The 15,823-nt window shown below is 44.8% G+C and overlaps 1 long non-coding RNA gene across 1 annotated transcript; it reads left to right on the top strand.

The window, feature by feature from the left end:
• Window positions 1-2,497: 2,497 nt before the first annotated feature.
• LOC145068070 (uncharacterized) lies at window positions 2,498-4,899 on the top strand. Its single transcript, XR_013688928.1, has 3 exons — window positions 2,498-3,125; window positions 3,990-4,660; window positions 4,765-4,899. It is a non-coding gene; the product is annotated as an uncharacterized LOC145068070 (long non-coding RNA).
• The last annotated feature ends 10,924 nt before the right edge of the window (window positions 4,900-15,823 follow it).

The raw sequence follows: 15,823 nt of genomic DNA on the forward strand, positions 1-15,823 counted from the left end.
ATTTGGAGGCCCCAACTTGTCCTATAGAGTTCTAGTCATCCCATATGATTTATGTGGTCTACTCGACGGGTATGTATTCAACCCGAGATTAGCATGGTCCATTTGGGTTGCACTTCACCGAAACAATTTATATGGATAGTCTTTTGAGAATAGTAAGTTTATGATTTATATTAATATATTATAATTTCCAATATATTAATATAGAATCATATCATTTAATTAGTATTGATCAAGAATTAATTTAGTAATCAAAAGGCACTAATTAAATATGGACTCTTATATATATATATATATATATATATATATATATATATATATATATATATATATATATATATATATATAGCATGGGCCAAGTTCATTTAGGTTGGGCTAAGCTTGCATGGATAGTCCATGGAGTTTTAACCCATGGATCCTATGGAAATGAAAGGTCATGGGTATTAGGGTTTACATGGATGAAACCCTGATCCTCCATACTATATAAAGAGGTCTTTGGCACATGAAATGGCACTAGTGTGTGAGTAAACAAGAGTGGGCCAATTTCTAGTGTGCTTACTATTCTCTCAAGTTTTCCAAGGTGTTTTGGTGATTTATGATTCCACTTGAGGCTTCCACACTATTAGGGCTAAGCTCTTAAAGTTCAAGACTTCAAGCTACATCAAAAGGTATGTCATCTAACTAGGCTTTTTTTCGTATAGTTGCTTCATATTATGCTAGTTAGGATGAAACCTTGAAATATTAAATATTTGCATGTATAATAGAGAAAACATAGATCCAAGGTTTATAGGATTGCATGTACACCATAGGAGTGTTAGAATGCTCAAAACCCTTCAATGGTATCAAAGACTAGGCTTGTTTTCTTTTATACATGATGCAACTTATTTTTCAAAGTTGAGAATCTGCCCAGGCTGAAAACTCGACGAGTTCTGGCTATAAACTCGACGATTTCAGGTGTAAAGGCAAGAATTCGACGAGTTCTTGCAAGGAACGCGACGAGTTTGTCTTCTAGTTAGCAGATTTTCATGTTTTAAGGTTGGAATTGGTCTAGAATCATTACCTTAAACTGTTTTGGACTTATAAAACCTGTTTTTGATGTGGTAATGATTATGGTAAACCAATTTCAAAGTTATTATCAAAATTTCAAGTTTATGTAATTCTTGAAATTGTTGATATGATTATTCATATACTTATGAGTTTTGGTAGATCATAGGAATTATTTGCAAGATTGTTTGTTAGTTAATTCTTGATCTAAATGTTTTAATGGAGTCCATAATTCGTCCTCAAGTTATCGATTACCAAAAGTCATTTCTTTTAAAGATCCATTAAAAACCATAGGTTACATAATTGAAGAGCCTTTTTCTCATAAATAATTATATGGACTCCATAGCTTGTCCTCAAGTTATGGATGTTCAAGAGTCTCTTCATTAAAGTTGTTAAAACCTTAATTAAACTCATAAGTTATGAAAATCCAAAAGTTTTTGAATAGTTCAAAACTTATCCTCAAGTTTTGGAATTTGTAAAGTTCTCACACACACTTTAATTCCAAACCCTAGAGTTTTAAAAGTTAAAATCCAACCCTTATACTTTATATTATTATAAGTTAATAATATATATATATATATATATATATATATATATATATATATGTGTGTGTGTGTGTATAAGAACAAAGCCAGTCTTACCGTTAGTAGGCCTCATTCACGAAGCTGATCTATAAGGAGGGTATAAGGTTACTGCCTATAAAATGGCAGTTTAATGGGTGTCCACTCTTACCCACCGCTTCCTTGACTGGTGGAGGGTCGTTAGCCCAACGGGTAGGACAAGGACTATAATTCTCATTATAAGTATAATGATAAATGTATAGTAACTAAACCTTTTACAAATTTCCAATCTTAGTTACTTTAGGAAAAATGTGAATAGATTCTAGTCGGACATAAGGTGGCAAGTTCGTTAAAATGTGTAACACCCCATTTATTTATTAGATAAATAAAATAAAATAACGAACGAATATAAGCCCTAAAATAAATAATGATATATCAAATGATGGTCTCGTAGAGCTAATTGTCACACTTTAAGAGATGGAGGGCGAAAAGAGTAAGTTCCAGACTCAGTTTATAGTTATTTATGAAGTCATGGGCTCCGTGGTAATTATTGGGATTTAATTTAAATGGTAATGAGGTGGAAGGGCTGATTATGTCATAATTAAAATATTGGGGGCTGTTTGGTGAATTTTATACCTAAGTTGTAAAGAATTTTAATGTTGAGGGTTTAAATGGTAATTATCGGATTTAATTTGAAGAAGATCTCCAAAGCTAGGGTAGAAAGCGTAAATATTGGACTCAAGTTGGAAAGGCTTGGTAAGGGAGGGACTAAACTTGTTAAAAAGGATGAAAGTTTGACATGGAGCACGGGACTTGAAGCTGGTGATCTTCCCTCCTGTTTTAAGGTAGCTACTCCCATACCCTAACCCTAACTCGTCTTTCTTTAGCCGCCACCATGAAGCCTCCAGCCACAACCCCCTTCGCACATGATTCTCTAGCCGGCGATAAACAAAGACCCACAGGAATCTGAATGAAGCGCAACCGGTTGCAGAGATCCGAGATGACGTCGTTGTCGTCTCACTGCTGACGAAGACGGAAATGTCGCCGTCTATCGCTGCTTCAATCGTGAGGATCGAAGGCTGACGACCTTAGAGGCCGATGTGATTCGATACGGAGTCGTTCATCTTCCTCGTCCCTATTTTCCTGTCGCGGCACTGCCCTATGGAAGACGTTACCACGTTTGATCAGTCAGCCAGCGCCGGGTGTTGCTCCCGAAGACAAAGACGATGGGGACTGTAGGAGGGCGGCCGTTCGGCCACTATTGCTTCCGTTATTCGCTGTCACTTCCAGAATCGATGTGAGTGGTTGTTTTCATACCTCTAGCAGTGCGTGGTTGCTGTTAAATATCATGTTGATGCTGCCGGAAAAATACCCAAGGGCAACCACCATGGTTGTCGGCCATGGTGGCTGCCACCGTCAACGTTGATGCTATCCGCTAATTCCGGTATACGCTGTCGCCGCCTGCTGCCTATCTTTCCGTCGCCACCATCCACCATGGAAGGTGGCTGAGTGCGTGTTTATTATGTATGTGTGTGTGTGTGTGTTAGAATTAATGTGTGTGTGTGTATTACCGAGTTGTACATTGTATTGGTGCCAAAATAATAATAGAAATCCCGAACAACAACCGTATGGTGGTGGCTGCCGCTACCGGCCACCGTGTTGGGTGGCGGTGTGCTTACCTCATTGAGTTTGATTCGTTTGGGGCGCTTGAACCCCTAATGGGCCCAATGAAGCCTAATGGGCTTAATGAAAACCCTAATGGGCTTAATGATATTCTAGTGGGTTTAATAGGCCATTTAAAACCCTAATTGACCTAAAAGCCCAACAAATTGATAAATGGGCTAGAATTTGTGTTGGAAAACCCTAATGCCAATAAAACCCTAACTTTGAGAATTAATCGGGACATATACACGGGAATTATTCAATAACTGGAGATATTAAATAATAATCATTGGTAGAAATTAATCTAAGCAATATTGGACTTATTGGATTAAGTCCTTAGTGGATTAAGTCCTTAACGGGTTAAGTGAGAAACATTTAACCCTAATCATCATTTTATGCGAAACCTTAATTTCAATTGGGCCTTGAGTTGGGCCTTTTTATTGGGCTTTGATGATTGGGCTATTAAATGGGCCATCCAAGATCAAGCAAATGGACTAGATTAATTAATGGGCTTTAGGGTAAGGCCCATATGAGGGTTCGGGCCCAATTTGGAAAATCGGGCCATATGTTGGGCCTTGATTCGTAGTTTGACTTTGGGCGTATGGATTGGGCCTTGGGCTTGAATAAAGCCAAGCAAGGGGGTAATGTAGTAATTACCCAAAGTATGTACTTATGGTTATGTAGTGGAACCCAATTATTAATTGGGTCTTATTTTGGTGTTGATAGTTCGGGAATCTGTCATCCAGCAGCTGGGGTTGAGTCAGCGGGACTTCAGCAGTGTGGGGTTGTGTCTACGGGACTTCAGCAGTGTGAGGTGAGTTACCTTCCAGTAGGGGTGGGTCTAAGGCCACAATGTCGGCACACCGACAAGAGTAATTGGTTGATAATTGTCTTTGTTATAATTATCATCGTATGCTTATATGTGATATGTGATATATGTTTTATGTTATATGCCAAGTTATGAGTTTGCCTGGTTCAGACAGGAGGGTCAGGGTTTGGGCCAGAAGGTCAATAGAGTTGGGTCGGAAGGTCAACAGAGTAGGACTGGAAGGTCTACAGAGTCAGGACCGGATGTTCTTATGTGCTTACATGAGTTATGTGATAGTATGCAATTTGTTTATGTGATATTATGCATTTTGTTTATGTGATATAATGCATTTGTCTATGTGGTATTATGCATTTTGTTTATGTGATATATGTTCTTATCTATGTGATATGTATATGTTATGAGCTTGCAGGGTTTGGACCGGAAGGTCATCAGAGTATGGACCGAAAGGTCATCAGAGTATGGACCGGAAGGTCATCAGAGTATGGACTGGAAGGTCAATAGAGTAGGATCGGAAGGTCTACATGAGTTGTGGGACCGGAAGGTCCCACTGAGACACATTGATCGGAAGGTATCGTTAAGCTTTATCCTCGAGTGGCTAATTATATGTGTGTGGTATTTTGGGGGAACTCACTAAGTATGTGTGCTTACCGTGTTATGTGTTATGTGTTTCAGGTAAATTGTTTCAAAGGAAAGGAGTCGGCTTGGTTGCAGCACATCACACTATGTTTTCTGCACACAGGATCCTTGGGATTACACTCTGATATGGTTTTAGGATACTATGTTTTGATTATTGACACTTTGGTTTTGACATGAGATATTATTATGAAAGTTTTTATATTGATTGGTTTTATGCAATAATTTAATTAAAATGAAATTTTTGGCCTTGAATCTTTGGATGTTTCAAGTTGGTATCAGAACCTTGGTTTGAGAGATTCGGGCACACTCCCGGGTGTGTCTAAACTCAAACTAAGGACTTGGTAAGAAATTTTCCAAAATTATAATCATTTTATCAAAAGAAGTTTGAAGAGAATTTGAAAAGAGAACAAAACTTTGAAAAGAACAAGGTGTGTGATGCATGCAATCAGCCGAGGTCAAGTAATTTTTCCCCAAGATACCCATACATGATATGTTATGATATGATATGATTGTGAGGACTGCATGCAATCTGCCGAGCTCAAGTATGAGCCTTCGAATTTCATGTACCGATCCCTGAGTAAAGGATAGAAAGGTTTGATTGGAATAAGATGGTTAGATTTTCCATTGTCTGAATGTTGTTTGCTTTGTGCTTTGTGAGACTCTTAGTAATGTGAGCTACCTATATTCATGAGGTAGCTAGTTGACATTACTGGGAATCTTTCGGCAGCTGAGGACTGGGTAAATTCGGGAACCTAGGAAAGCCTAGGATATGTTTCAGTGAGTTAGTAGCGAGACTCAGAGAGACTTAGGTACCAGTTTGAGGAAGTGACTTGGAGGATTCGGGAGGATTGCTGAGGAAAGTATGGATAGGTGTGGAAGGTAGTATTGGGCCCGTACTACTGAAAGCACATGATCCATACTCTAATCGGTGATAGTCTTGGAGAATCTGAGAAGCTTCAGGGAGAAGTTTGTGACCCAGTGTGGGGGATAGAGGATGTCCCAATTGTTGTAGCTTAGTCATTGGCAAGTGAGTTAGTAAGCGTGGCAGGGTATCAGACCCTGAAGGATATGATTTTCAAGAGGTTGCAAATGTGAGATCGACTTGGAGCACTTTGAGCAGCGAGGTTCGTGCTAGGTGCGTATAGTAGAGGGTCCCAGGAAGAGACCCATGACTTCTGATCATCAGGTGAAATGCCAGCAGGGCCACTTCATGGTGGATGTTGGGAGTCTGTATCGCCTTGGAATTGTGAGTGAGCTTGGACATGACAGATCGCAGGTCAGATTTCTGTTAGTGTTTGGGTTATCAAGGATCATATATGCCATCCTGCATGTCGAAAGGTCCTTGATGAACCCACAGAGGGATGTATCTTGCGGAGTGGGGTTCCGTGTGTACCATGATCATTCCGGTCCTTTGACGATATCAGTGCAGGAGTATTATTCATAGAACATTGGGTTAGGATTAGAGTGATGGTTCTCCAGTGAAGTCAGAGTTCATTGGTTCTATCATTGGTTGGGTATGGTTGTTAGCTTCCTCTACCATTTCTAGGAGAGGACTGGTAGCATGAAGACGGTGGACTCAGTTGCGAGTGTTAAATGTATGGGTGTTTGGTCATTGAATGTTCTAGAGAATTGCATTTTTGGATGGGTTGTGCTCGGTTAAAGTTCAGTAATGCTACGAGAATGAAAGTGAGAACAAGGATTCGTCAGCCAGAGTGAAGATTAAGACCTCTTGTTGTCAACGTGGGAAGTGGATTGAGGTGTCAGGTTGGACCAGATTTCAAGAGTACTCTTCAAGATTACAAAAGATGGGAGATCTTAGGATGTAACCGGTGATTGATCGCTAGCATTAGTAAGCACTGGGTGTCATCAGTGGGATACTAGGAAGCGAGAAGGATTGGGAGTCCTTCAATTCTCACAAACCGTGAAGACCTAGCCGAAGCTAAGTGGGGGAGGATCGAGCAGGTGCCCAGGAGCAGAAGTAGGTGTGAAACTAGGATGAGTTTCGCATCCTTGTCAGAAGGAAAGGCGATCGAGTGGCCATCTAGGTTGAGGATTCGGTGAGTTGAAAGTCTAGAAAAAAAACATTCCAACGTTTAGCTCATGTTTTTCCATGGCATCAGATAGCAGTTTTTGGGAACCAGGTTAGAGCTCCAGTTAGGACTCAAGTTCAGTGCGTTAGGTCGAGTGCGTGTTCGACCAGTTTGGAAAGCGCTATAAGACTGTGTAATTCCATGTATGGACCCAATTGGTTGGATCGAGAGGTTGTTAGAGCCACAATGGTGTGATAACTAGTGGCAACTAGTTCCAGAGAAGGATTACATTCAGAATTCATGTGAGGCGACTAAGTAGGGGTCCTCTTGCTCCGCAGCCGGATCATAACCTGGTATTCCAGACGACTGACCGACAAATTGAGACCAGGGAGGTCTCGATAGATTTTGGAAAGCAGCCAGGTGGCAACATGCCGCTTCAGGCAAATCAATGTTCGGCCAGTTTCAGCGTTTGAGCAGTATTAGTGTTTGTGTTTTGGGTTTCAAGTATGAAAGGAATAACAGATTGCTTGGGTTATGCAAAACGACCTGCAGGGATAATTGGGTCTGTGATTTCAGTTTTCTAGTGGGAGCCTGAAGTTATCAAAAGTTGAGCGGTCAGTTGAGGGATAGACGGACTGGAATCAACGATAATGATTCAGTACGAGCGGTCTGTCAGGGAATCAAACCATCTCGAGATATTTGATTCAAATGGAGTAGATGTGATCGTGTTGCGAGGAATTCGTTCACCTACAAATGTTAGGGCTTGTGAAGATTGGTCACGGCTACTCTAGAAAGGCCATGGTATGCACAGGATGGTTATCATGTTACTAGAGTGGATGGGCGAGTAAGGAATGGTAAGGAACGATTTCGAGGACGAAATCTAATTTAAGTGGGGGAGAGTTGTAACATCTCATTTATTTCTTAGATAAATAAAATAAAATAATGAACGAATAGAATGTAACTGCCCGGATTACCAGGTATTATTCATTTATTTATTTTGGTAATTTGTGAGGAGACTCGGCGAGTTGGAGCCTATACTCGCCGAGTATGATCGCGGATTTGGATGCGGGTTCACGTCCGGACTCGGTGAGTCCATGTTGTTTAATGAAACCCAAATTTCTCAGCCCTGAGCCCTATTTAAAGGACCTTATAACCCTTCATTGCGACTACCTTCGACCTTGAGAGCACCAGAGCATCTGAGAGTCCTTGTGAGTGAGAAAAGAGGCCATTATTCACCATCCTTGTGTGTTAGCAAGAAGGGAAGAGGAAGGCCAAGCTAGGAGAGTTGGGGAGCTTGGATCTACTTCCATTTCGGCAGAGGAAGCTATTTGAGGTAATATTCAGAGCTTATTCTCGTGTTTTTATTGATATGGTCAAATCTAGGGTTTCTTCATGCCTTGTTTACCTTGTAATTGGAGTGTGATAGGTCCCATGGGGAATTGGTACCTAGATCTGGACCTTAGTAGGTCCAGAGAGTCCCAAATGCTCTGCTTTATGCCTATCCTTTTGAGTTGGGGACTTAGGTTACCATTTTAGACGTCATTTCACCAAAAGAAGCCTTGTAGGCGTCGCATGGTAGCCAAGATAGTGACTTTACGTGATGAATGAACTTGGAAGGACTGGATCTATGAGTCATTGGGACGGATCTAACCTCAGGAGCGAGTTTGAGTTGATGCATGGCATGGACTCGCCGAGTCTGAAGAACAGACTCGACGAGTAGCATGAAGATTGTCCTTAACCACTCAGCGAGTGGTCTTTCCGAGTTAAAGGGTTGACTCAGTGAGTCAGAGAGGGTTGTCGAGTGGACTGAGTCAAGCTGGAACTCGCCGAGTTGTTCTTGAGACTCGGCGAGTTGAGTCGTGGTGGCCCCGCGATTCATGCCAGGTGGAACTCGTTGAGTCAGGGAAGTACTCGACGTGTCAAGAGAGGATCCTAGGGAGTCAGTGAACACGTATAGACTCGCCGAATCGCTCTAGTGCACTCGCCGAGTCCGGTCAAAGTTGACCATTGACCAGAGTTGACCAGTGTTGACTTGATAGGGGTAGTCAACCTTAGTTGTGAAAGTGTTAATTAGAGATATATGGTGTTATAGGCGGATTATAGCTCGGAGGATCGAGCGCGAGTGATTCCCGGGATTTGCGAGTTATCGAGATACGCGAGGTGAGTCTTCTCACTATACTTTACCTTGAGTAGGTAATCAGAGTTATGTGACAGAGTATTTGTATGCTATATGTATGTTATGTGTTGTACTGCATTATTTCTATGTGATTTATGATGTGCATGTTTATAGAGTTGGAACCGGAAGGTTCCCAGAGTTAGAACCAGAGGGTTCACAGAGTAGGGTCTACGGGCCCACAGAGTTATAGCCTCGAGTGGCTAATATGTGTTATGTGTAGTATTTTGGGGAACTCACTAAGCTTTGTGCTTATAGTGTTTGGTGTTATTTGTTTCAGGTACTAGTGATGACCGTGGGAAGGCGTCGGCTTGATCAGTACACACACATGGGATTTTTATGATATGTGATCTTGGGATTCATTGTATGACGTTGATTGGAGTTTCAAACACTGATGTTTTATGAAAAATTAAATGAATATGTTTTTATATTATGCGAAAAAATATTTTGAAATTCACGGTGTTACAAGTTGGTATCAGAGCCTTGGTTTGAGGGATTCGAGTACACCTTCGGGCGTATTTGAACTCAAACTGAGGATTTGAGAAGTATTTTCAAAAAGAATAAAGGATTTTTGGAAGAACGCAGAGCAGAGTTGTGTGTACGATCAGCCCGCGCCCGAACGGTGATTTCCCAAAATACCCTCATGTTATGTGATATTGATATTGATATGATGTATTCTCATGCTAGAGTAGGCTAGGTACTCCTATTAGGACTAGAGTGGCCTGATTTGTGATGCCTTAGCCTAGGGAGAGGTGAGCTACTATGAGATGCTTGAGAGTGAGTAGGTAGCAGCGAGGGGCTTATGAGAGATTTGTTAGAGAGTGGATTGTGCATGGTAGAGTACTTGGAATTTGGGATCCGAAGAGGAGGACTTGGGGTGTATTCTGATACGGTGCGGACAGTAGTATTGGGCCCGTACTACTGAAAGCACCGGAGCGGTGTACAACCCAAGTAGGAATCTTTGGAATACCAAGGATCAAGGAGGTATGAGTTGTCGAGTGTGAGTATGCTCGAATGGATTCTAATTTATCGTATGTTGTATTTCAGAGGTAGATCATGGTGAGGACACGTCTGATGCCTGAGAGCAGTGAGACCAGTGATGAGGAGATCCGCCGGATCATCCATGAGGAGGTGGCTGCGGCCATCAGGGCAGAGATACCAGAGATGTTCGGGTCTATTAAGACCACGTTGATTGAGACCTTCGACGAGCGTTATGCCGCTCTTTCTAAGGCTATTGTTGCAGCGGCTACCGCAGCTATTGTTGCCGCGAGGCCGCAGGGTGGTGATGCGTTGCTGTTCCGAGAGTTCAGCAACACAAAACCACCAGAGTTTGATGGGACCCAGGACCGGGTGGTGGCTATGAGATGGATTTCTGACATAGAGGGGTGTTTCTTCACTTGCTCAACTCCTGAGCATTTGAAGGTTCGGTTCGCGCTGAACCAGCTTCGCTTGGGAGCGAAGGACTAGTGGAAGTTTGTGACGGCGCACTTTATGCCTGCTGAGCTTGCGGCAGTGACCTGGGAGAGGTTCACTGCCATGTTCTGAGATGAGTACGTTCCCCAGGTGGAGAGGGAGCGTTTGACCCAAGAGTTTCTGACCCTCAAGCAGGGTACTGAGTCTGTTACGGTGATTACCAGGATGTTCCATGAAAGGGCGATGTTCTGCCCTAAGCACGTGTCCACGGAGCAGGCACGTATGAGCCGATATTTGAGTATCTTGAGGCGAGACATTCGGGAGTTCACGGCGAACTCCTCGTACCGTACATTTGCCGAGCTTCAGGCAAATGCCCGGAAGAGGGAGATTGAGATAGAGACTCAGGCCAGGGAGGAGGCGAAGTCTCAGGGGAGGGATCGGCGACCGATACAGTCTCAGCCGGCAGCCAAGCGGGCCAAGCCCGCTGATCCCAAACCAGGGAGCCAGAAGGGCCGCACTTGTAGGAAGTGGGGCAAGGGTCATGATGGAGTTTGTAGAGCGGGATCTTGCTACAAGTGTGGCAAGGAGGGGCACATGGCCAAGGACTGCTCCAAGGGGTTTGCGGTGTGTTTTCACTGCAACCAGACCGGACATCGGAAGGCAGAGTGTCCGCAACTGAGAGGATCATCTCAGGGAGCACCTCAGGGATCTGCCCCTGCCGCCATCAGAGCTACCGAGAGTCGGCCAGTGAAGGCCGAGGCGCCGAGAGCACGAGGGAGAGCTTTTCAGTTGACCGCGGAGGAGGTTCGCGCAGCACCCGATGTCGTGGCTGGTATGTATTCTTTCGTGTATTTATTTTGATGTTGTGATATTATGCTTATATTATGTTATGCGTAGGTACTTTTCTTGTGAATTCTGTACCTGCCTTGGTGTTATTTGACTCGGGTGCAAGTCGGTGATGTCTATGTCATTGTGGGCATGGACTGGTTGAGCAGATTTGGTGCGGTTATCGACTGCGAGCGACAGCTGGTGACCATACGAGACCCTAGTGGGGGAGTTCTTGCGGTTTACGGCAAGGGTACACGTTCTGGATCAGCGTTTTGTTCGGCCGCTAGGGCAAGGCAGTGTCTACAGCAGGGCTGTAAGGGTTTTGTGGCGTATGTGATGGATACGCGGGTGGATTCTGAGAGACCGAGGTTTGTTGAGGAGGTTCTGGTAGTACGTGAGTTCCCTGATGTATTTCCTGAGGAGTTGCCGGGTGTGCCTCCTGTGAGGCAAGTGGATTTCAGTATCGATTTGGTTCCGGGGGCCGCGCCTATCGCTAAGGTGCCTTATCGCCTTGCACCTACAGAGATGCAAGAGTTATCCTCGCAGCTTCAGGAGCTGCTGGGAAAGGGGTTTATTCGGCCGAGCAGCTCGCCGTGGGGAGCACCTATCCTGTTCGTCAAGAAGAAGGATGGTTCACACCGGATGTGCATTGATTACCGGGAGTTGAACAAGCTGACGGTCAAGAACCGTTACCTGTTGCCAAGGATCGATGATTTGTTCGATCAATTACAGGGAGCATCTTGGTTCTCCAAGATTGATTTGAGGTCTGGATATCATCAGGTGAGGGTTCGAGATGAGGACGTCCAGAAGACAGCATTCAGGACGCGTTATGGGCATTACGAGTTTGTGGTGATGCCTTTCGGGCTCACCAATGCCCCGGCAGTGTTCATGGATCTCATGAACCGAGTGTGCAGGCCGATGTTGGATCGGTCGGTGATCGTATTTATCGATGATATTCTGGTATATTCGAGATCTAGAGAGCAGCATGAGGAGCATTTCAGAGAGGTTCTCAGAGTTCTGAGATCGGAGAGGCTTTATGCCAAATTCTCCAAGTGTGGTTTCTGGTTGCGGGAGGTCCAGTTCTTAGGACATCTCGTTAACCAGGAAGGGATATTGGTCAACCCGGCAAAAGTTGAGGCGGTGATGAGTTGGGAGGTGCCGAGGTCACCCTCCGAGATCAGGAGTTTCCTAGGGTTGGCAGGGTATTATCGGAGATTTATCAAGGATTTCTCTAAAATCGCAGTGCCACTCACTAGGTTGACCCAGAAGGGTGTTGCTTTTTCATGGGGCCCCGAGCAGCAGGCCTCCTTTGAGACACTTCGCCAAAGGTTATGCGAAGCCCCGGTGTTAGCCCTCCCGGAAGGGATGGAGGACTTTGTGGTATACTGTGACGCATTGATTTTAGGGTTGGGGCGGTGCTGATGCAGAGAGGGCATGTGATAGCATATGCATCGAGGCAGCTGAAGCCTCATGAGATGAGATATCCCACCCATGATCTAGAGTTGGGGGCAGTGGTGTTCGCCCTCAAGATTTGGCATCACTACCTGTATGGGGTTCGGTGTACGATATACACGGACCATAAGAGTTTGAAATATTTGATGGATCAGCCCAACCTAAATATGCGACAGAGAAGGTGGTTGGATGTGGTCAAGGATTATGATTGTGAGATCTTGTACCACCCGGGCAAGGCTAATGTTGTAGCCGATGCACTAAGCCGCAGGGCGGAGAGCACCCCCGCTGCGGGATGTATGTTTGAGATTGACCGTGGTAGCTCCAGTGTTGGACGCCATTCGTGGGGCACAGGTCGAGGCTGTGCAACCTGAGATGCAGAAGAAAGAGCGGGTTGTTGGTTTGGTTTCAGAGTTCGTTACCGATGGTCGGGGGCTTATGACATTTCAGGGGCATATCTGGGTGTTGTACGTGGGAGGAACGCGTACAATTTTGATGGAAGAGGCTCATCGGTCGAAATTTTCGATCCATCCTGGGGCCACTAAGATGTATTTGGACCTGAGGAAGGAGTATTGGTGGCCCTGTATGAAGAGGGATGTTGCGTGGTTTGTTGAGAGGTGCTTGACCAGTCGTAGGCTTAAGGCCGAGCACCAGAGGCCGCATGGTAAGTTGCAACCGTTGGAGGTTCCCGAATGGAAGTGGGAACAGATCACCATGGATTTCATCACCAAATTGCCAAGGACTGCCAGAAGAGTTGATGCAATTTGGGTGATTGTGGACAGATTGACGAAGAGTGCTCACTTTCTTGCTATCAGCGAGAGTTCTTCAGCAGAGAAACTGGCAGAGGTGTACGTGAGGGAAGTGGTATCTCGGCATGGGGTGCCGATCTCGATTGTTTCAGACCGTGACGTGCGTTTCACTTCCAGATTCTGGAAGAAGTTTCATGAGGAGTTGGGTACTAGGCTGCATTTTAGTACCGCATATCATCCCCAGACAGACGGTCAGAGTGAGCGGACGATTCAGACGCTCGAGGACATGCTCCGGGCATGTGTGTTGGATTTCGGGGGTAGTTGGGATGCATATTTTCCCTTGGCAGAGTTTTCCTACAACAACACCCATCATTCGAGCATTAGTATGTCGCCCTTTGAGCTGTTGTATGGGAGGAGGTGTCGGACCCCCATTTGTTGGGGAGAGGTTGGACAACGCGTGATGGGCAGTATAGAGATCGTGCTTCAAATGACAGAGCAGATCCAGCAGGTCAGACAGAGGTTGTTGACCGCTCAGAGTCGTCAGAAGAGTTATGCAGACAGACGCCGGTCCGAGCTTGAGTTTCAGGTCGGCGACCTTGTGCTCCTGAAGGTCTCTCCTTGGAAAGGAGTGATTCGATTCAGGAAGAGGGGCAAGTTGGGGCCCCGATATATTGGTCCATTCCGGGTAGTCGTGAGGGTAGGCAGGGTAGCCTATCGTTTGGATTTTCCAGCAGAGTTGGGTCAGATTCACGACACTTTCCACGTGTCGCAATTGCGGAAGTGTATAGCCGATGAGTCGGCAGTGGTTCCATTAGAGGATATTCAGGTGGATGCGAGCCTGAATTATGCTGAGAGACCAGTGGCAATCAGAGATCGGAAAATCAAGGTTCTGAGGAACAAGGAGGTACCCCTGGTTTTGGTTCAGTGGCAGCATCGGAAGGGGTCCGAGATGACTTGGGAACCGGAGCGTGAGATGTGTGAGCAGCATCCAAAGTTATTTGCAGAGCGAGACTTCGAGGGCGAAGTCTAGTTCTAGTGGGGGAGAATTGTAACAGCCCGGATTCCCAGGTATTATTCATTTATTTATTTTGGTAATTTGTGAGGAGACTCGGCGAGTTGGAGCCTAGACTTGCCGAGTATGATCGCGGATTTGAGATTTTCGGTGTTGAGTTCCCGATTGATCTAGTTCCTATTGCGATGGGTGATGTCTGTGTCATTGTGGGCATGGACTGGTTGAGCAGATTCGGTGCGGTTATCGACTGCGAGCGACAGCTGGTGACCATACGAGACCCTAGTGGGGGAGTTCTTACGGTGTACGGCGAGGGTACACGTTCTGGATCAGCGTTTTGTTCGGCCGCTAGGGCAAGGCAGTGTCTACAGCAGGGCTGTAAGGGTTTTGTGGCGTATGTGATGGATACGCGGGTGGATTCTGAGAGACCGAGGTTTGTTGAGGAGGTTCTGGTAGTACGTGAGTTCCCTGATGTATTTCCTGAGGAGTTGTCGGGTGTGCCTCCTGTGAGGCAAGTGGATTTCAGTATCGATTTGGTTCCGGGGGCCGCGCCTATCGCTAAGGTGCCTTATCGCCTTGCACCTCCAGAGATGCAAGAGTTATCCTCGCAGCTTCAGGAGCTGCTGGGAAAGGGGTTTATTCAGCCGAGCAGCTCGCCATGGGGAGCACCTGTCCTGTTCGTCAAGAAGAAGGATGGTTCACACCGGATGTGCATTGATTACCGGGAGTTGAACAAGCTGACGGTCAAGAACCGTTACCCATTGCCAAGGATCGATGATTTGTTCGATCAGTTACAGGGAGCATCTTGGTTCTCCAAGATTGATTTGAGGTCTGGATATCATCAGGTGAGGGTTCGAGATGAGGTCTGGATATCATCGAGCGCGAGTGATTCCCGAGATTTGCGAGTTATCGAGATACGCGAGGTGAGTCTTCTCACTATACTTTACCTTGAGTAGGTAATCAGAGTTATGTGACAGAGTATTTGTATGCTATATGTATGTTATGTGTTGTACTGCATTATTTCTATGTGATTTATGTTGTGCATGTTTATAGAGTTGGAACCGGAAGGTTTCCAGAGTTAGAACCAGAGGGTTCACAGAGTAGGGTCTACGGGCCCACTGAGTTATAGCCTCAAGTGGCTAATATGTGTTATGTGTGGTATTTTGCGGAACTCACTAAGCTTTGTGCTTACAGTGTTGGTGTTATTTGTTTCAGGTACTAGTGATGACCGTGGGAAGGCGCCGGCTTGATCAGTACACACACATGGGATTTTTATGATATGTGATCTTGGGATTCATTGTATGACATTGATTGGAGTTTCAAACACTGATGTTTTATAAAAAATTAAATGAATATGTTTTTATATTATGTGAAAAATTATTTTGAAATTCACGGTGTTACATAGAAGCCCTAAAATAAATAATGATATATCAAATGATGGTCT

The sequence above is a fragment of the Lactuca serriola genome, chromosome 1, assembly GCF_051521515.1.
Source record: "Lactuca serriola cultivar US96UC23 chromosome 1, Lser_US96UC23_V15, whole genome shotgun sequence".
In the NCBI taxonomy this organism is placed as follows: Eukaryota; Viridiplantae; Streptophyta; class Magnoliopsida; order Asterales; family Asteraceae; genus Lactuca; species Lactuca serriola.